At 29.5% G+C, this 23,354-nt stretch overlaps 1 long non-coding RNA gene across 1 annotated transcript; it reads left to right on the top strand.

Annotated features, from left to right (window-relative positions):
- Positions 1-22,138: 22,138 nt before the first annotated feature.
- LOC122857487 lies at positions 22,139-22,918 on the top strand. The gene is made up of 3 exons (XR_006374203.1): positions 22,139-22,247; positions 22,316-22,493; positions 22,569-22,918. It is a non-coding gene; the product is annotated as an uncharacterized LOC122857487 (long non-coding RNA).
- The last annotated feature ends 436 nt before the right edge of the window (positions 22,919-23,354 follow it).

The raw sequence follows: 23,354 nt of genomic DNA, 5'->3' as shown, positions 1-23,354 counted from the left end.
TGGATTGGAAGGGTAGAGTTAAAACTAAAAAGGCTGCTCCTTTATAATAAATGATACGAAAAGCAGAGTTTTGGTAATTCCAACACCAAAAGACAATACATCTGCAACTGCAACTTTAAAAAATTCAAAACCACTGTATGTCCATCTATGATGGATGTTACAGGTGTTAAAGATCCTGACAATAATAATCAAAGTAAGGGTGCGTACTCACGACAAGCTAAAATTTCCGCTTATAAACATGGCAGCTATAAAAATAACCAAAAAGTAATTGAATTCACTAAATTATCACTGAATTAACTACTATTTACTGAATCGACTGCAAATCCGTGGTGTCTCTCCGTGACTGTTCTAAAATCACGGATTCGCGATAAATTTAGTAAATTTAGTTACTTTTTGGTGATTTTTATAGCCATGTTAACAAGCGGAAATTTTAGCTCAATTCACACCTAAAATTGATGTCAAGTATTGGTTATTTGATTGTAGAAAACCCTTAATCTTCGAAAAAAAACTGTTTTTGAAATATTTCCATGTTAAATAAAGTGTATTTTATATTTTGTTATTTTTGGCTTATTAATATTTTTTTATTATTGTTTTATCAATTATCGATATTTTATATATTTTTCTATTGTTGTCAAGTGTATTTAATTTTAGAGTTGTGTGTTCACACGCAAGTTTTTGCTGCAATGCTTTATGCTTCATGCATGAGTGCCCTCATCGGTAAGTTTTCTCGCTCACTGACGAATCGAGTCTCCGCTCGGTCTCTACGACTTCACAGCTCTATGGTGTTATTCATTTTTCATTAGCAATCTACAATTGTAGCTACGAACAAAAGTAAAAATGTGAATCGTGTTCATATGCAAATGTTTCCTTGTCAAACGAATTTATGATAAATCTTTTAATACCAAATAAAAATAACACATCCACTTTGCAAGAAACTTATCGATCAATCACTTGATAGTGGCACGAAGGGGTTGGTACATGTGTCGATTGTTTTAAATCAACGAAAATTCTAAGAAAGATTTAAGTCCTCAAAATTAATGATATCATTGTTTTAAGTCTACTCTACATCAATAAATTTAAATGGTCAAGTAAAAATGATAATTGCTTAATCAAAGGAATACCTACTTCTAAAATTCACATTTGTGGTTCTACCAAAAAGACTAGAAAGGAAAAGAGTCAACTCTGTACATTGGAAATGGGACAAAATATGTCTTGTACCTCGAGCTTCTTAAATTTGCCAATTTGGCGCTGATTGGGTTCTACGTATAAAGTTAGTTATTTTGTCAGTTATTTCCGCAAAAATACTAGCTGGATAAAAATTGATAATTTGTTCGTTGCCAGCAAAAACTGGTGAACTAATGCAAAAAATGCTTACATAATTTTTTTTTTAGAACGAACAAAAATTAATACGGATGGTACCAAGTAATTTTATATACTTCTTAATATTATAGTTTTTTCTATCGAATGATTGAAGGACTTTACAAAAAGATGTGATATCTAAACAAAAAAAGAAACACAGTTTTTTTTACAAAAAGGAGCGTCAAGTATTCGAAATCCCCACTAATTATGTGATTATAGTAATTTTATTTTATATTGATATTTATTAATTTTTTACATACAAAAAGATATAATACCAAAATAAGTCAAGAAGGAAATATTCAACGCATATAATTAAGTCTTAATCTTTGACAAAATTTTATACTTGACCCCGCCCGGTTCTTCCCAAATAAAATTTAAAGACTTTCACACTAATGCAGATCTACTGAAATTTAAATTGTGTTAAACTTAAGAATTAATGCACTTTAAACTAGGAATTCTCAAACTGCTGGATCGTATATTTTGCGCTTGCCCATAGACGTTATCCAGTGATTTTTTCTGATTTCACACAAAAATGACGGTTTTTTCCATTAAAATGGTTTACATGAACTGTAATCACGTTTTTTCTATTAATTTGAAATAAACTACTCGAAATTATGGTAAAAGTAATATTCCGTAAAACATTCTACAGAAAAAATTGTGATCCATTATTTTAACAGCAAAACCCTGGTGAAAATATTTCTCCGCGATTTCTCCTGAATTTCTCCGCGATTACTCCGAATTTCTCCTCATTTACTCCGAATTTGTCCGTGATTACTCCGAATTTCTCCCGAATTGACCCATGCGGAGAAATGAGTGGAGAAAGGTATCAAAATTTTTTTCCGAATTTTCTCCGAATCGACTTGGGTAGAGAAACGTTCGGAAATATTTTTCCACGATGAGAATACGCGGAGAAACATGTGAAAAAGAAAATTTACCGCGGAGAAATTTTTTACGAATTTTCTCCGAATCGATTTGGGCGGAGAAACGTTCGGAAATATTTTTCCGCGATAAAAGTACGCGGAGAAACGTGTGGAAAAAAAAAAATTATCACAGAGAAATTCTTCCGAAATCAACGACGAGGAGAAATTTTTCCACTTATTTTCCCACATTCATCAATTTGATGAAACGATCACGGGAGTTTTGTAGACCAAGTACCTCAGGTATATCAACTTTTTTGAAAAAAAGTGTCTTCGAATTTTCATTTTTTTCAAAAAAAATAAACATCATTATGCTTTGCGTTATGTAACAATTAATAATTAGTCATTTTTTTTTTTCAATAATTGAAAATTAAAAAAGTTAGAAAAAAATTGAACAAATGGTGGAGAAAGTTGGAGAAAGGGTGGAGAGATTCGTCCGCCATTTCTCCAACTGTGTGAAAAAAAAATTTTACTGCTGAGAAATTTTTTCTAAAATCAACGAAGAAGAGAAATTTTTCTTTCGTTTCTCCGAATCAACTTGGGTAAGAGAACATTCGGAAATATTTCTACGCGAAAAAAAATACACGCGGAGAAACATGTGAAAAAAATAATTTTACCGCGGGGAAATTCTTCCGAAATCAACGACGAGGAGAAAATTTTTCCACTCATTTCTCCGCATGGGTCAATTTGGGAGAAATTCGGAGTAACCGCGGAGAAATTCGGAGAAATATTTTCACCAGGGAAATATCAAAAGAATAGCAGTAGCTAAGAAAAACATGTTTCTAAGAAATTAATGTTGCAACAAACATAATTATTTTGGCTACATTAATTCCTTAGCTCCATTTTTTCCTAGGTCCTGCTTGTCCTTGAGATTTTCATATATTAAATAAATAAAATACATGTAATTGTATTTTTAAAAAATACAAATGTCAAAAGACAAGCAGTAGCTAAGGAAAAGATGTAGCTAAGGAATTACTTAAGCCAAGAAAAGTATGTTTGTAGCATTATTAATCCCTTGGCCACAGCTTTTCTGTAGCTACCGCTTTTCTTCAGACATTTTTGTTTTTGGAATAATCAATCACAGGTATTTTATTTATTAAATAAATAAAAATCTCAAGGACAAGCAGAAGCTGAGGAAAGAAAGGACTTACTTGTTCTCGGATTTTTCATTTATACAATAAATAAAAAACATTTAATTCATTATTTCAAAAACAAAAATGTCCAAAGAAAAGCGGTAGCTACGGAAAAACTGTGGCCAAGGAATTAATAATGGTACAAACATACTTTTCTTGGCTTAAGTAATTCCTTAGCTACATCTTTTCCTTAGCTACTGCTTGTCTTTTGATATTTGTATTTTTCAAAAATAAAATCACATGTATTTTATTTATTTAATATATGAAAATCTCAAGGACAAGCAGGGTAAAAAATAGGGAAAAAATGGAGCTAAGGAATTAATGTAGCCAAAATAATTATGTTTGTTGCAACATTAATTTCTTAGACACGTTTTTCTTAGCTACTGCTATTCTTTTGATATTTTTGTTGTTAAAATAATGAATCACATGTATTTTATTTATTAAATAAATAAAAATACCAAGGACAAGCAGTAGCTAAGGAAAAGATGGAGCTAAAGAATTATTGTAGCCAAAAAATTGTGTTTTCAGCAACATCGATTTCTTAGCAACATCTTTTTCTTAGCTACTGCTATTCCTTGCCCATTTATATTTCTTAAAATTGAAATTACATGTATTTTATTCATTCAATAATACGGAAAAATTTTTTCTGTAGAATGTTTTACGGAATATTACTTTTACCATAATTAGGAGTAGTTTATTTTAAATTAATAGAAAAAACGTGATTACTGTTCGTATAAACCATTTTAATGGAAAAAAACCGTCATTTTGTGTGAAATCAGAAAAAATCACTGGATAACGTCTATGGGCAAGCGCAAAATATACGATCCAGCAGTTTGAGAATTTCTAGTTTAAAGTGCATTTATTCTTAAATTCAACACTGCAAATTTCATATTTTTCCGATTTTTTTTACGACCTCCAGAAAAAAAAAATTGAAAATCCCAAGAATGCAACGTTATTTCAAATGCAAAAATCAATATTCCAGCGGCACGGGTTAGAGTTGAGATAAGGCTTCAAAATTTTGCCTATTATTTTTTTTCACGGAATAAAGAAAAAAAAACCCCTAGGAGCAGAATTTTTCGAAAAAAAAAAAAATAACGGCCACCCTAATGTATATATATATTTTTTTAAACACGCCGGCAAGGTAACAAGATTGTACGCTGCCAGTCCTAAGCCTAGATAAAATGTGAAGGGTATATATATAATAATGGATAATTGGAAAATACCATTAACTCTGTTGTCGAGACGTGTGTAGGCTTCAAATTTTATTTGGGAAGAACCGGGCGGGGTCAAGTATAAAATTTTGTCAAAGATTAAGACTTAATTATATGCGTTAAATATTTCCTTCTTGACTTATTTTGGTATTATATCCTTTTGTATGTAAAAATTAATAAATATCAATATAAAATAAAATTACTATAATCACATAATTAGTGGGGATTTCGAATACTTGACGCTCCTTTTTGTAAAAAAAACTGTGTTTCTTTTTTTGTTTAGATACAATAATAGAACAGATAATACTGTTTATCGTGTAATATCAAAAAAAATATTTTTAATATTTAACAAATCAATATTTCAACGGCATTTGTTGGATCATCTACAAGAGAGTGATGAAGCTGCTGGTGAATGATATAATTCATGTATCATAAGGTAATTGAATTTATTTTTATAAAATAATTAATTATTCTATTTAATTAATTATTATTTAATTTTTTTAGAATGTCATTTACAAATGGCTGGGGTTTTAATAGATCTATCAATGATATAACAGCAATACCATGTTGGCTTGAAATTAAATTACATATCCCAATTGAAGTACTAGAATCAGTACCGGGACCATCAATAAAACCACCAGCTAACCACCAATACATACATGATAATTTTCCCAATATTATTATTATTGTGCTATCCATATTTTTAAATAATATATTTATATATCATATAAATTTGTTATTAAATCAAATGTTGTACATATTTGGTTTTGGTGATCTTCATATACATCACTTAAATCAATACCATGTAAATTACTATATTATATTTATTATTTATAACTGGCTCACTTATTGCAACTATATTTTTACAGTTAAATATTGCAATTATTGTATTTTTACAAAAAACTTTACCTTGAGATTCTTTAGCCAACATTGTGTAGATGAATCTTTGAGTTTCTCTTGTTACATACATTCTAGGATTTAATTTAGAATATTTAACCATATCAATTCAAATACCTGATGATTAAAAATTAAAATTCATATGATTGTTAAATTAATATTTATATTTTTAATATTTACCATTATTTTTTATTATCCATTGACGCCCAATTTTGTGATCAATAACACCAACAAGTGATGATGTGTATGCTATTTTCATTGATACTGATAAATCATCATTTTGGAATAAGTTAAATATATAGCAAGCAATTATTATATTTTTACAGTTTTTAATCAGTAAATAAATCAGTTTTTATTATATAGTATATATAATATATAGATTTTTTTTTTGACGTTTGACGTGAGAGTTCAACGACGTATTTTGGAGGTTATGAAAAAAAATAAAAAATAAAATTCTGCAGTGCAACCAATATGGCAACACCCTTGTAAAGTTTTATACCATACCAACTGAACGAACGAAATGTAGTCGATTTGATAAAAATGAAAAGACGGTAAATATCAATTATGCTTTAAATATATATTATCGAAACGGAAAAATATGATTTTTTTTTAAAAAAAAAGCTTGACATCGATTTATGAGATCATTACCAAACCTCAGCATCCTCACTTGAGTCTATCATATTTTAATTAAATTTCTAATGGATTCGCGACGGAAGGAGACAAAATATTTGATGTATAATAAGGCACGGTAGTAGTAGTTGATCTCATCTCACACATATATTCTCATCGACACACATACTTTCTTTCTCATACTTGACTCGAGGCACTACCGTGCCTCTTGATAAGAATACTATTTTGTTAATTTCAATTACTTTTCAGTTTTAACTGTACTTTTCCATCGATTTTCATATGAATCCATATAAGAGTAATCAGAATTTATTTTCCAACATATAAGTATATAAGAATCGATGAAAAAGTATGGTTAAAACTGAAAAGTAATTGAAATTAATAAAGTAGTATTCTTATGTACATTCTTATTAAAGATTCTTAAAAAATTTGTGGCATCGTGGTAAAGCACCCGCTTGTCATCAAGATGGTCTGAGTTCAATTCTTCGTTGAAAAGTTTTTTTTTCTAATTATTCTCTGAAAATTTAAATAATTCTTTTTCAAAAATTCGACAAAAAAAAGGGAGGGAGGGGGAGATTAAAATACTCGAAATAAACTGATAAATTTTTACAAAAAATTTATAAAATATTTACAAACTTTTTATATATTATATATATAATATTTATAAAAACAAATTGAAATTTTTATAAAAATTTTATAAATATTTTACATAATTTTTTTAATTTTTTTGCCCATATTTTACAAAGTGATTTTATAAAATGACTTTTATATAATTTTTGCAAGATTTTTATAAAATATTTCCGTGGGGGCAGTATTTGAAAGACGCATTTTTGAAGCCATACATGAAATCACTGTGACTATTTTATCAAGAGTTATCAATTCCCTATCGTTCCGCTAACAACGGGTACCTTGATAACTCTCGATAGAACTGTCGTAACGTTTTCGCGTATAGATCGAAAAATGTGTCTTTTGAATCATAGATGTCGAGAAAAAAAAAAATTGTTTTTTTCGATTTTCAGTTTTTTTTTTTTATTGAAGTGAAACGTCTTTACGGAGGGTAGCAACAAAATTCGAGGCCTCACTAGCGTTACACGCTCTCGTATACTCTCCGTCACACGCTTTCGTATACGCTTGGTCACACGCTTTCGTATACTCTCTCGTATACTCTCTGGTGTACGCTCGGTCACAAGCGGATAAACTGGGAGCGTCAGCTGCTATGTGTGTATGCGTGTGCGACTTTTTTTTTTTATTTAATTATTATTAAACAGTTAAACTGAACATACGCCCTTTTTTTTTTTTCTTTAAGCCTTAAAATAAGATGCAAAGCTCGAAAATTTATAAATTTGCACTTACGCCCTTTTTCTTTTAGAAAAAAAAAATCCCCGAAAATCGCACTTACGCCCTTTTTCCAATAATGTGACGATATGAATAATAAAATTTATAATAATAATATTCGAAATATGAATACTAATAATTATTATTAACTAATAATATTTATATTTGAATATTATTGTCAGTATTAATATTATTATTATTATTATTTTTATTATTTAGGGTGACATGCAACGACTCCGAAAGAAGTTTCACTTCCCCCGCGCGTACTCGCAACACGCTTAATTTTTATGGATGATTTAATGCGTGAAAATTTTAAATTTGACCCCACCTGTCAATTGGTAACCTGGTTCAATATATATTATATATAAATATGAAATTCAAATTGGAAAAAAAAGGTGGGGTCGAGTTTAAAATTTTGTCAACAGTTGAGACTTAATTATATGCATTAGAAATATATTTAATTCTTGACTTTTTTTGGTACCACATCTTTTTGTATTAAAAAAATAAAATAGCTAAACGATTTTGAATACTGGACGCTCCTTTTTGTAAAAAAAAAGTAGGTTTTTTTTTTCGTCATGATATCACATCTTTTTGTAAAGTTTTAATAATAATATATTTTTTTTCATACGTTGACGAATTAATTTATCATTTATTCTCATGGTGTTTTATAAGGAGGGTAATCTGTGACGTCACATTGTGTATTAGCTATTAGCATAGGCAGCTGTTCACTGACAGCAACCATCTTTCATTGTCATCATCAAAATTAACATGTCATATCTCAATTATACCATCGAGAAATTCGTTGATCATGATGTCTTAGGAATCATTGTTTTAAATATTATTCACTTTATCTGACATTTCATTATTAATAATATTTGTTACTTAAACTTACTAAATAGTTGTGCATCACAAAAAGATGAACAGATCACAAATAGTATTTAAAAATATGATAGCTTTTTTGCTCTATAGACAGATGCTTCTACTCTAATTTCTACTTGGGATCCAAGTTTTTTTATTTTTTGAGGAACTTTGTTTTTTTTTTGTGAAATTTAATTTTTTTTTCTAATTCCATTATTTTGAACTTGGCAAAACTAGACCAAACTAGTCGAAAAATAAATATGACAAGGATGGTCATGAAAGTCAGAATGGACGATAAAGAGCTTACGAAAATTTTGTATTTTTCTAAAAATGATGCTGAAAAATGGAGCGAATATCGTGAGCTGTCCAGGTAGTTTTCATTTTTTAATAATAATAATAATTATAATGATAGGCTCCTCACAAAATTAACATATTGAAATATAGATGGTAATACACCGAATAGTTTTTCAGAAATGAACAACGAGATACCACCTAAATTTAGTAGCATTAGAAATTCTCAGATACCTTCAGAAAAACTGAAACTGAATTCGTTTCGATAGCAATAACTGAAACTATTTGTTAGACATTTAGAGAAAAACCGTTTTCTTTATTTACGAGTTCTACTCAAACTTTCTTGGTGTCCACGAAACCGATATTTTTCCGTTTTTTCCGATATATCTCCAATTTCCTCTGCATTGCTTGGATTTTCTCCGTATTATTTTCTACGAATTTCTTCGGTTTACTTCGATTTTCTCCGCATATTGTTGAATAAAAATAACGAAAAAAAATCGGAGTAAAAAAAAATCATTTCTTCCGATTATCTCCGACTTGTTCCGATTTTTGTCCGCATTTTCTCTGATTTCCGGAGAAAATTGGAGAAATTATTTTCACCAGGGTAATCTTTTTAACCATCTCAATTTACTTACAAGTTGAATTCTACTTTATTGACGTAGTATTCAAAAGTCGTCAAAACTACCAAACCATAAACTTTTCCCATCAGTACTTTTAGGAACATAAAGCCCTAACTGAAATTCATGCAATCGTTGACGATGACTCAAAAAATGGCATCATTGTATGTATAAATTTTTTATTGCAAGTTTAAACGATAATAATTGGAGAAGCTGAGTGAACAGATATAAAAATGTAATAAAGGGATCAAGGTCATCAATGTAGGATATAGAAATAGTGTTCTATCTTGATTAAATTTATGTTCAGAACTTTGCTTTTGAATTCTGCTTACATGACACGCAAGTGCTATCGTATTTGATTTGTCTCAAATTTACGTTATCATTGCACGGATCTTACCCAAATAAAGTCCTTGTAACCATCTTTCTATAAGTTTTAAAAAAAATGTATCGGAGAATTTAAGGACTTTAAGTTAACATAATATAAAGAAAGTATGATCATACGGTAATTATAACTTTTTCTTAAGTACTATTGGCACCATGACAACAGTATTCAACTTATGTTAATGTGGTCATTAGAATTCCGGGAAAAAAGTCCTTGAAACCTCCATTTTATAAGTTTCGAAAGAAATCTATCGAAGGATTTGAGGACATCAAATTAAAACGATAACAACGAAGTTCTATCATAGAGCTTTGATACATTTTATCAATTAGTATTCAATATGAGTATTAATCGATAGATATAAGTACTATTTCCACCATCTAAACAGTCATTGGGTTATATTGAGGAGATAACTGAAATTTAAAAAGAAAAGTCCTCGAAACCTCTATTACATAGAGAAATTTTTCATGCATCGGTTGTTTTGGGGACTTATGTCAAATCTTAAATTTTATGTATTAAAAATGTAAAAATTACTGCTTCTATTTTTTGTACCTTCTAAATTCATGCCAACACAATACTAAAATACAAAGGATTCGAATAAAAAAAGTAAGTAAAGGGTTGAAACAGTGTGATAACGATAGTCCTCGGAAGAACCAACCAAGGAAATTTTTTTTTCATTTTGGTGTATACAATAAAATCATCTTCAAATTATAAATAAAAAGTAAGGTGAGAGAAAACCACGCCTTACATTACTGTCCAGTTATGCAAATAAATCAGTATCACATTCATCCTGAATCTCACATGGGTTGATTCATTATGGAGGGTTTTCTCTATTTGCGGCTCTTTTTCCTCAATATTTGTGAAGCTTATTGAATCATCATTACAAGCAAATGATGTTGTAGAAGTTGATATGCTTGGAAAAGTCTGATTGTTGAATTCCATGCTAACTTGATCTCTGTGCTGTTTTATCATTCTGTTGTCCAACTTTTCTGAAGTTGTTTTTACATTTGTTCGTTCTATGAACTTTAAGTTTTTTTTTTTTCTAAAATCATATTAACTTCCGGATCTAAACCATATTTATTCAAAGATACTATTTTTGACACTAAATTTTCTCTCCTGGTTGTATGTGAAAAAATATTCGCAAAACTAGTATTATTTATTTCAAAGAAAATGAATTCATATTCAAGAAAAAAAAATAAATAAAGAGAAATGAAATTTTGATATTTAAGATGAAGAGTAGAATAAAAATAACTTACTTACTGCTTGTTTTTACAACTCGTCCGTGTACTTGTTTGTCATTTAAATTTTGTTAAAAAAAATTCGTTAACACATGTGTCTTCAACATAAACAATAGGAAAGACAATAAAAAATTATAGAATCGAGATTTCTGGAAATTATTACTTTGTTTGAACAATTAAAAAATACTTTGACACAATTTACAAGTACTTAAAATTATTTGACATCTGATGCGTAGTTCTATGTTCTAACACTCTTACTTTCTTGAAAGATGCACTTAAGTTTAGACCAAGTATCACTCCCCTACTTGAGTTTTTGTGCAGAGCTTCCTCTTAATCTTTTGACGAGAGGTAGACATTTTTATGATTTCTCAATGCCTCCGCTGTCATAATATTTCAAGTGTTACAATGTTAACCTATACATTTATTGTTGCACTAGTAAACAAGTTATTGTTTATTTTAATTATGAATAATTAATAATAATATCAATAAAAAAAGATATCACGGAGAAAAATAATTGGTGGATTTTACCTTTTTTGTGTACGATTAGGGGACGCCAAGCAAAAAAATGCAACTCTTACCCGAAAAAAAGGTAAAACTAAAAAAACTATTTTTTTCGGTAAATTTTACAAATTATGAGGTCAATTTTTAATTTTTTAAGAGCAAATCTTACTCTTTTATTTTGTAAAAAATATATGACAAATTAATCAGGCGAAATTTACCTCTAGACATGCGAATTCCACCTGATAAAATAATGAATTTTGTTTTACATTTTTGAAAGGTAACTTAGGCATTTTATAACGGTAAATTTCGCCTGATTAGATAGTAATATATTTTTAACAAAATGAAAAAGTAAGACTAACTATAAAAAATTTAGAATTTACCAAAAAAATTGTAAATTTAACCTAATGAAATTGTATTTGAACGTTTACATTTATTTCGGGTAAAAGTTGCCACTCAAATTGGTAACGAAAATAAAAATGAATTGCGTGTATTTTATTTGTTAAAAAATTAGAAATCTAGGAACCTTGAAGTTTACTTGAGACGGTTATTGATTTAACAAACGGAATACATGTAATTTATTTAATAAATAAAAATCCCGAGGATAAGCTAAAGCTAAGAAAAAGATGTAGCTAAGGAATTGACGAATTGAGGTTGCCAAAGAATAATATTTCAAGCAAATATATTTCCTTAAAACAGAATTCTTTGACAACCTCAATTCCTTAGCCACATCTTTTCCTTAGCTACTGCTTTTCCTTGGGATTTTTATTAATTGAATAGATAAAATACATGTTATTTTATTTTTGAAAAATAAGAATGTCCAAGGAGAAGCAGTAGCTAAGGAAAAGATGTGACTAAGGAAAAGATGTAGCTAAGGAATTAAGGCTGCCAAAGGATTATAATTTAAGGAATGATGTTGCTTAAAATATAATTCTTTGGCAACCTCAATTCCCTAGCTACATCTTTTCACCAACTTCTTCCTGGACATTTTTATTTATTTTATAGATAAAATACATGTAAATTTATTTTTAAAAATACAAATGTACAAGAAAAGCAGTAGCTAAGGAAAAGATGTAGCTAAAGAATTAGGGTTGCCAAGGGTATGTTTCAAGGAAATAATTCCCGAGTCACATTAATTCCTTAGCTACATCTTTCATTAACTACTTTCACTACACATACAAAAATAAATTTACATGTATTTTATTTATAAAATGAATAAAAAATATCCAAGGAAAAGCAGTAGCTAAGGAAAAGATGGAGCTAAGGAATTAATGTGACTAAGGAATTATTTCCTTGAGACATAATTTTTTGGCAACATTAATTCCTTAGCTACATCTTTTCCTTAGCTACTGCTTTTCCTTGGACATTTGTATATTTTTAAAAAATAAATTTACATGTATTTTATTTATAAAATAAATAAAAAATGTCCAAGGAAAAGCAGTAGCTAAGGAAAAGATGTAGCTAAGGAATTAATGTGACTTGGAAATTATTTCCTTGAAACACAATTCCTTAGCCACATTAATTTCTTAGCTACATCTTTTCCTTAGCTACTGCTTTTCCTTGGACATTGTTTATGTATTTTATAGATAAAATACATGTAAATTTATTTTTTACAAATACAAATGTCCAAGGAAAAGCAGTAGCTAAGGAAAAGATGTAGCTAAGGAATTAATGTGACTAAGGAATTATTTCCTTGAGACATAATTTTTTGGCAACATTAATTCCTTAGTCACATTAATTCCTTAGCTACATCTTTTCCTTAGCTACTGCTTTTCCTTGGACATTTGTATATTTTTAAAAAATAAATTTACATGTATTTTATTTATAAAATAAATAAAAAATGTCCAAGGAAAAGCAGAAAATGTCATGCCGGGACCACTCACAAACCGGTGGTAATAATTAGCGGTCTTACCCAATCAATCGCACAGGCTTATAGACCACTAATCATTATTGGGAGCGCAAGATCTGCCAAATCTCGATACAATATATATGAAAAAATAAAAAAGACACAAAGATGGCCGACTGATCAAATAAATAATGGAGTTGCCATTTAATTCTGACAACCTCAATTCCTTAGCCACATCTTTTCCTTAGCTACTGCTTTTCCTTGGGATTTTTATTAATTGAATAGATAAAATACATGTTATTTTATTTTTGAAAAATAAGAATGTCCAAGGAGAAGCAGTAACTTCAAAGATGACAAAGGAAAAGATAACAACTAAGGAATTAAGGCTGCCAAAGGATTATAATTTAAGGAATGATGTTGCTTAAAATATAATTCTTTGGCAACCTCAATTCCCTAGCTACATCTTTTCCTTAGCTACTGCTCTTCCTTGGACATTTTTTATTTATTTTATAGATAAAATACATGTAAATTTATTTTTTAAAAAATACAAATGTACAAGAAAAGCAGTAGCTAAGGAAAAATGTTAACTAAGAATTAAGTTACTTAAGGTATTATTTCAAGAAATAATTCCCGAGTCACAATTCCTTAGCTACATCGCCATAGCTACACTTTTCACTGCACATTTTATTTTAAAAATAAATTTACATGTATTTTCTTTATAAAATAAATAAAAATATCAAGGAAAAGCAGTAGCTAAAAGAAAAGAAGATGGAGCTAAGAGATTATTTAAGGAATTTTTCCTTGAGACATAGTTCAGCAACATTAATTCACTGCTACATCTTTTTCTAACTACTGCTTTTCCTTGCACATTTTTATTTTTAAAAAATAAATTTACATGTATTTTATTTATAAAATAAATAAAAAATGTCCAAGGAAAAGCAGTAGCTAAGGAAAAGATGTAGCTAAGGAATTAATGTGACTTGGAAATTATTTCCTTGAAACACAATTCCTTAGCCACATTAATTTCTTAGCTACATCTTTTCCTTAGCTACTGCTTTTCCTTGAACATTGTTTATGTATTTTATAGATAAAATACATGTAAATTTATTTTTTACAAATACAAATGTCCAAGGAAAAGCAGTAGCTAAGGAAAAGATGTAGCTAAGGAATTAATGTGACTAAGGAATTATTTCCTTGAGACATAATTTTTTGGCAACATTAATTCCTTAGTCACATTAATTCCTTAGCTACATCTTTTCCTTAGCTACTGCTTTTCCTTGGACATTTGTATTTTTTAAAAATAAATTTACATGTATTTTATTTATAAAATAAATAAAAAATGTCCAAGGAAAAGCAGTAGCTAAGGAAAAGATGTAGCTAAGGAATTAATGTGACTCGGGAATTATTTCCTTGAAACATAATTCCTTAGCCACATTAATTCCTTAGCTACATCTTTTCCTTAGCTACTGCTTTTCCTTGGACATTTTTTATAAATTTATTTTTTAAAAATACAAATGTACAAGAAAAAGCAGTAGCTAAGGAGAAGATGTAGCTAAGGAATTGAGGTTGCCAAAGAATTATGTTTTAAGGAAATAATTCCCGAGTCACATCAATTCCTTAGCTACATCTTTTCCTTAGCTACTGCTTTTCCTTGGACATTTTTTATTTATTTTATAAATAAAATACATGTAAATTTATTTTTTAAAAATATACAAATGTCCAAGGAAAAGCAGTAGCAAAAGATGTAATAAGATAATGTGTAAGGAATATGTTGCCAAAATTATGTCTCAAGGAAATAATTCTAGTCACATTAATTCCTTAGCTACATCTTTTCATAGCTACTGCCTTTCCTTGGACATTTTCATTTATTTTATAAATAAAATACATGTAAATTTATTTTTCAAAAAAATGTTCAAGAAAAACCAGTAATAAAAAAACTAAGAAATAATGACTCGGAAATATTTCCTTAAAATAATTCTTTGGCAACCTCAATTAGCTACCTCTTTTCTTTAGCTACTGCTTTTTCTTGAACATTTGTATATTTAAAAAATAAATTTACATGTATTTCATCTATGAAATAAATAAAAATGTCCAAGGAAAAGCAGTAGCTAAGGAAAAGATTAAGCTAAAGAATTAATGTGACTAAGGAATTATTTCCTAGAAACATAAGTTTTTGGCAACATCAATTCCCGAGTCACATTAATTGCTTAGCTACATCTTTTCCTTAGCTACTGCTTTTCCTTGGACATTTGTATATTTTTAAAAAATAAATTTACATGTATTTTATTTATAAAATAAATAAAAAATGTCCAAGGAAAAGCAGTAGCTAAGGAATTAATGTGACTCGGGAATTATTTCCTTGAAACATAATTCCTCAGCTACATTAATGCCTTAGCTACATCTTTTCCTTAGCTACTGCTTTTCCTTGGACATTTTTTATTTATTTTATAGATAAAATACATGTCAATTTATTTTTCAAAAATACAAATGTACAAGAAAAAGCAGTAGCTAAGGAAAAGATGTAGCTAAGGAATTAAGGTTGCCAAAGAATTATGTTTCAAGGAAATAATTCCCGAGTCACATTAATTCCTTAGCTACATCTTTTCCTTAGCTACTGCTTTTCCTTGGATATTTGTATTTTTAAAAACTAAATTTACATGTATTTTATTTATAAAATAAATAAAAAGTGTCCAAAGAAAAGCAGTAGCTAAGGAAAAGATGTAGCTAAGGAATTAATGTTGCCAAAGAAATTATTTTTTAAGCAACATTAATTCCTTAAAACATAATTTTTTGGCAACATTAATTCCCTAGCTTTATCTTTTCTTTACCTACTGCTTGTAAAAAGTTCGCAAAATAAATTTATATAATTGTGGTAAGTGGCTGAGTATCTGATTCATTTTACAACACAATTTATTCAGTTTTATCTTTTTCTCAGCCACATTTGTTATATCAAATTTAAATATTATTGGGAAATGTGTAAGAATATGATGATACTTAATAAATTTTATTTCAATCTTCCTTAACTACTAAACCATTTGCCACAATAACTTTAATCGATAACAATAAAATTCTTATACGTAAGCTCTCAGCATAGAGTCAATCCAAATAGTATAAAAATCTGTCGTGTGTCAACTCGCGTTCGTGGTTAAGTCGGTTAAAGCACGGTTTTAGTATTAGGTAGAATTAGGTAGCGTTTAAGGCAGAGGGGTTCGATACCAGGCAGTGCCATAATTGCGAACAAAAAAAAAAAAAAAAAAAACAACTAAATATCCTGTTGTTCTAACAATTTTATTTTGCATTTTTAACATCGAAAATTGGTAAGTTTTACCTACTAAGAGAGTAACACAAACTTTACTAATTAAAAATGTAAAAACAACTTTAACGCCTTAAAAGGTAAATTTTACCTTTTTTCGGAGTAATGGAAGCGATAACAAAAATTAAATGTAAATTTAACACTGTCCATAGGTAAACTACAGCTTCAATCTTATAACAAATTTTTTTGGTAAATTTTACCTTTTGTCTCTTGGCGTCCCTCGTTTCATCTCAAAAAAGGTAAATTTTACTTTTTTTTTTGTAAATTTTACCTTTTATTTTTCTCCGTGATCCACACCACTATATATGGTGAATATAAAAGAACACGTCCTTATAAGATACAAAGAAGGCAGCTCAAATATAAAGAAGTTGAGCAACAACAAAGGCATTTATCGTTAAATTATTCATTTTATTTGTATGAAATGTATTAATATATCTGAATAGAAATATATGACTAATATGAATTTACTCAAAATGATACGTTGAAGAAAATCAAGTCGACACATCAAATTGTAGTCACCGAATAGATGAAAATGTGGAACATCTAGGTAAAAAAAAGCTGTCATTCTTGAATAAATTATCATCATTGTTGGAAATAATTGAATTTCAATTTTCGATTAGTACTTTCAAAAAAATATGAACCTTTGTTTTTTCAGATATCGACAACTCTTATGTTAATCCAAACGAACCAGTCAGAAAAATTAAGAAAATAAGAGTATATCCGGTGTTGTTATTGTCCTGATTGATTTTTGCGTTCTTGATTTTATTTCGAAAAAATATAAATTTGTAAAGTTAATTTATTTTTTCCAGATGATGGAAATAACTGTGATAATAATGAAGATCGTCATGATTGGTTTTAAGATGTAAGATTCCAAAATGATTATAATGATTATATGAGAGAAAGAGGTAAAATTGAACTTTCTAAATCATACATTAATAATTTGGCTTTCATTTACCACATAAAAAATATGTCGAGATATTTTGATTTTTCTGAATTAATTTAAAGATGAATACTTTATTTTCGTTTCAGCTGAAAACTATAGAGATAGTGATGTGGATGATTTGACCAAAGTTTTTTTGGCAGTTTAGTGACTTACTAAGTAAAGAAAGAAATACATGTAACCCCCTGGCTAGCTCCGAGAACCAGCCGACGACTGGCAACGAGTGCTAGCGTTCACTGGTTTCATGGACTCGCTATCCATTCTTCCGTTTGACCTACTCCGAACGACCGTCTGTGCGCACAGCTGATGCAACACTGGTGGGAGGATCGAAGTAGGGGATAGAAGTCTAGCATGGTCAGGGTAGACATCTAGATTATCCGCTCATGGCGGATGTGTACCAAGTCGACACTGATTTCAGGCTAGAAGATGTCATGCCGGGACCACTCACAAACCGGTGGTAATAATTAGCGGTCTTACCCAATCAATCGCACAGGCTTATAGACCACTAATCATTATTGGGAGCGCAAGATCTGCCAAATCTCGATACAATATATATGAAAGAATAAAAAAGACACAAAGATGGCCGACTGATCAAATAAATAATGGAGTTGCCATCTAATTTTGAGCATTTCTACAGCCTTATCTCTTGAAGATAGATATGGGGTTAAGCGAAGTTTATTATTGGTAATTTATGTCTAAACAATCCATCACAAATGACTTTCTTTTGATCGTCAATAAGTTTTCAAGTTTTGAGCGTGTGGATGAACAGAAAAAAAAATGTTGCCAGGAATTGATTGCTATTCTCCGTGAATCTAGCACAAACTACCGAATTTAGCAATGAAAAATGTGAAACTTTAAAATAGAATTTACAAGAAAATATAGTAAAATTTCGTACTAGTAGTTGGTATATTCTCAGTATACTAAATTTTGATAGTAAATAATTCAGTCATTTTTTGAAGAAGAACTACAATTTCTCGCAATGTATATTGTAACGGAAGTTATTATTTCGTTGGTTCTCGAAATAATTGATCCGACCAAATTATGAATCATTGAGCTCTGATCATTTATTTGTTGTCGCTTGGATTGTTAATAACAAATCGGAGTTGGTTGTTAATGATTTAACGGAAGTAGTATATATAGGAGAGTTCTGAGACACCCCCCGCTGTGTCCACTCCCGCGAGACCCGCGACCTCCGCTGTGATTTGCGGGTGATTTTCCGGAATCCGCGAGGACTCAGCCCAGGGGTCCGCGAATTAATTAATTGGGTCAAATCGCCGCAAGGGGTTCTTGAATTGTCTTGATGGTTTAAACTGAGGACCAATCATTTTATAGGTTGGAACCTTAGCTCTTGCATTATCAAGACAAATTACAGAAAGTATTGTAAATAATTCCATTATTTCATCATCTATTGATGTTTGTAAAATAAGTTGTAGAGGGGGTAAAAATGGCAGTAGTAAATAGGAAGTGGAAGGGATAGAAAAAAGAGGGGAGTGGTTATTCAGGAATATAAAAGGAATATCATCAGTTCAGAACTGGTCACTATACAGTTGAGTTGAGTTGAGTTGATATATATTGAAACAAAATGTCAGCATTCATTAATTTTCAAGGATTTCAAGAACCTCAAGGTTTATTTATTGTAAAAGAGTTAGTTATCCAACCTATAAATTCAAGATCTTGACCAACTATAAAAATATTCAAACCACCTTGTGAAAAATCACATCTATCAGAAGAATATAAAAAAACTGTGAATAATTGTGGAAAAAATTATCAGTAGAGATGCACACGAGACGAGACGAGACGAGATTTGATCGAGTCTCGTCTCGGTCTCAAAAAATAACCAAAAAAACAGTCTCGTCTCGGTATCGTCTCGGCTGAAAAAATCAGAGTCTCGTCTCGGTCTCGTCTCGAGTAAAAAAAATTGGAGTCTCGTCTAGTCTCGGCTGTATAAATATAAAGTGAACAAAAGTAAACTTTTTTTTTTATTATCAATACAACATTTTTAAATATATACATTCTTGTAATATATGTATATAAAATATTTTTTTTTTCTTTTATAACGTATGAGTACTTTATTAGTTTTTTTTCAATTATTAATGAACAATGAATATTGCATTTATTTTAACTCAAAAATTACGTATCGATTGTACTAAACAACAAACAAAAAAAATATATAAAATGAATATAAATTAATAATAAATAAATCAAGTTTGAATTAAAAAAAAAAATGCTTATTTATACTTTGCTTTAACATATATAATGAAGATGTTCTTTATTTATTTCGTACGTCTAAATCAAAATATAATTTACCATTATTTTTTTAAATTAAGCTGGATTTCAATTTAATTTTTATTCATTTTATATATTTTTTTGTTTGTTTATAGTTATTATATAGATGCACGGAGAAAAATTTTCAGCAAATTTTGCTATGGTGCCATATCATTGAGGGTCTATCTTCTGACTATAAAAATATTTACTATCATGTTAACAGAAGAAAACAATTTTTGCTTTGAAAAATTAAAATGTACCATAGCAATTTATATAATGTTTTTTTTTTTGCTATGTTCAGAAAAAAAATTACAACGCATTAAGAAATTTTTACCGAGGCCAAATTTATAAGTTAAAATAATCTAGCCTAAAAATTACATTGTACCATAGCAAAATATATTTATTTTTTTTTTTGCTTTGTTATTCATAAAATTTTGCGTTGTTGCTGTGGACAAAATTAAAATGATCCTCTGAAAATTTACAATGTGCCATAGTAAAAATTTAATTCTCTTAGAAATCCTATAGGTGTCACTGATAAATACAAAGCAACATGGTTAAAATTACAATGGGCCATAGCAAAAGCAATGACAGACTCAGAAATGTCAACCACCCCCACTTTTTAGCCGACTGCGCAGGCGTGTCTTTGCTTATGTTTAAGTTGTTAATGAAAAACAAATAAATGTTAGCGTTTGTAAATGTTGTTGTGGCGCAGCGGATAACGCGTAAGGATTCTGTTCGGAAGGTTCGGGGTTCAAACCCTGGTTTGGGTTAATAAAATAAAATGAAATAAAAAAAAAACAAATAAATAAATTATAGATATTGACAATAAAAAAAAAATTTTTTATAATATTTTCAATAAATGGAATAAATTTTGCTTTTGACCATAACAAAAATTACTATGGTACACAAAAAAAAAAATAGCCACGCCCACACGATATTTTGCTATGGCCCATATGAAAATATCATGAAACCGATAGATGGCGCAGCTCAGCTGGTTACATGACCAAGATCCCAAAGACACCCCTCCCACGGACGTCCCCCTTAAAGACACCCCCCCTACAGACACCCCTCCCACAGACGTCTACCCCGTGAAGACACCTGTCCTGTAGACACCCCTTCCACTCAATACAGAGTTACATACAGAAAAAAATAAATACAATAAATATATTTCTTTAATTTAACATATTTATTTATTAATTTATTTATTAACTTTCGACAAAACAGAGTGATCTATTTAAAAATACAATTTTTTTTAAACAATTATCATTTTAACATATCGACGTCGTTTATGCGGTACGACCACCAAATCAATAAACATAAATTATTAATTACATTTTTATATTAATATAAATTTTACAATGTAGCTGAGGGAAAAATTAAGCTGGTAAAATTATGTAGATATTGTGTGTTTGCCTATAATTGAAGCTAAGGGAAGGATGTAGCCAAATGAAAAATCTAGCTAAGGAAAAGATGTAGCTGAGGGAAAAATTAAGCTGGTAAAATTATGTAGATATTGTGTGTTTGCCTATAATTGAAGCTAAGTAAAAAAACCAAGCTGAGAAAAACATCTAGCTGAGTAAAAAATTTAGGTAAGGAAAAGATAATATCTAAGTAATACCAAAAAAAAAACTAAATTGTGGCAAAGTGGAGGAGACACGGTAGGGGAAACGATTGGAACAAACTCGGATTTTTTTTTCGGGAACGAACTCGGATGAACGGGCCTCGCCCTCCAAAATTAATCCGGGCATTCCGAGGAAGTCGGAACGAACTCGGCAATTGCCTGACAAACAATAAAACTGAGCTGCACTACGAAGATAGACATACATGTACATTTAGAAAATAGAGCCAGATACAATGGAAGATAATACACGACAAAATAATACCAGACCATAAGTGAAAAAGAATATAACTGCACAACACACAATTTTCACGAAAAAAAAAAAAAAAAAATAGATCTCAAACAAAAATTAAGGAAAAAGTCACGTGGAACAAAAGACATTGTGAAGAAAGTCAGGTGGGAGGGAAGTCAGGTAGGGGGGAAGTCGTCAGACGGGAAATCGTGGAGGGGAAGGTCGTGGGAGGGGTGTCTTTGGGATCTCGAACATGTCACCGCTCAGCTATGGGCCATTGTAAAATTTGCTATGTTTTTCTCGTAAAAAAAAATAAAAAATTCTCTCCGTGTGCAATTTGTATATAAGAACTTAATACTAAAAAAGGCACCACAAAAAAAAAAAAAAAAATTAAGAAAACCAAATTTGATATTATTGATGACCAGGGTTGGACATGTATAAAACATAATGTTTTAAACCATGTTTAAAACTATGTTTAAAACATAGTTTAAAACATCCTTAGTTTTATCCATTTGTATAAAACATCGCCATCTGGCGGCGAAATTTGGAACTACCACCAAAACAAACAAACCAAATAATAAATATTTTTTTTTCTCTCTCAATCTCAACTGTCAGATTGTCTGAAATTGTTTTGATAGTAAAATGTTGATTGTTGCTGGTAAACATAGTTGAGGTAATTATACTTTGTTACTTAATTGTTTATTAAATTATATTTGATTACTAATGAAAATTATGTGTTAGTTGGAAAAAGTTTTTTATGAATAATACATACAATGAAACCTGGTGGAAGACCTCTTCATGAAATTTGGACCCAAGGCTTCAAAAGAACCTCCAAATGTGATGGGAAATTCACAGCGAATTGTCAATATTGCTTTAAAGAGTTCTCAAATACTTCAAGTGAAAGATTAATAAACCACAGGTAAATCATAAATAGATAATAAAATTATTATATTTATTATCATCATTATATTTGAACGTTTGTATATATTTTTAGAGCAAACTGTCAAGCAATTGATACACTGGCATCATCATCAAGTGACAATAATAACAAAATCACATCAACAAATTCAAATTCTACAATAATTACTGAAGATTAAGTGTCAATTTTAAGTTATGATTCAGATGCATCCGGTGCTAGTTCACCATCCATCTCTTCTAGACCATCTAAAAAAAGAAAACTATCCAACTTAAGATCTTTAAATCAATACTTTTTGTCTTTGACAGACAGTGACAAAAAAAAGATTGATAGAGCTGTCTTGAACTTCTTTGTCAGCTGAAATAGCAACTGAGTGTTTGAATAAAGCTTATGATCAACTTGATGAATCAAGATTTCTTTTATCAGCATCTGAAGGAATTTTAATGATTAGTAACACGACTCAAGAAGATAATATACATATTATAATTCATATAATATGTTCAAGTAAAAAACTGTTGTTTCTTGATCAGTTTATTAGAAAAAAAAATGAATATGAATTAAGCAGCATTGTTGATCAAGCAATATTTGATGCTCAGATCAAAACCAAAATTAAAATATATGCAGTTATTACTGAAGATGAATATCAATACGTAAATCTGCTGAATTGGTCACTACGATGCTGTAAATCTTTTGCTGCATCAATTGATCATGATCTTATTGATTCATGTTTAGATATAATATTATGGTTGGAATAATTTATTTAAAAAAATATTAATTTACACAAAAATATGTTAACACTTACATGTTTTCTTTTATGAGAGCTCATTTTGTTGAATTAATGTGTTATATTTATTAAATAACAAG

Source organism: Aphidius gifuensis, linkage group LG5 (genome assembly GCF_014905175.1).
Source record: "Aphidius gifuensis isolate YNYX2018 linkage group LG5, ASM1490517v1, whole genome shotgun sequence".
In the NCBI taxonomy this organism is placed as follows: domain Eukaryota; kingdom Metazoa; phylum Arthropoda; class Insecta; order Hymenoptera; family Braconidae; genus Aphidius; species Aphidius gifuensis.
This window is presented reverse-complemented; position numbering and strand designations above follow the sequence as displayed.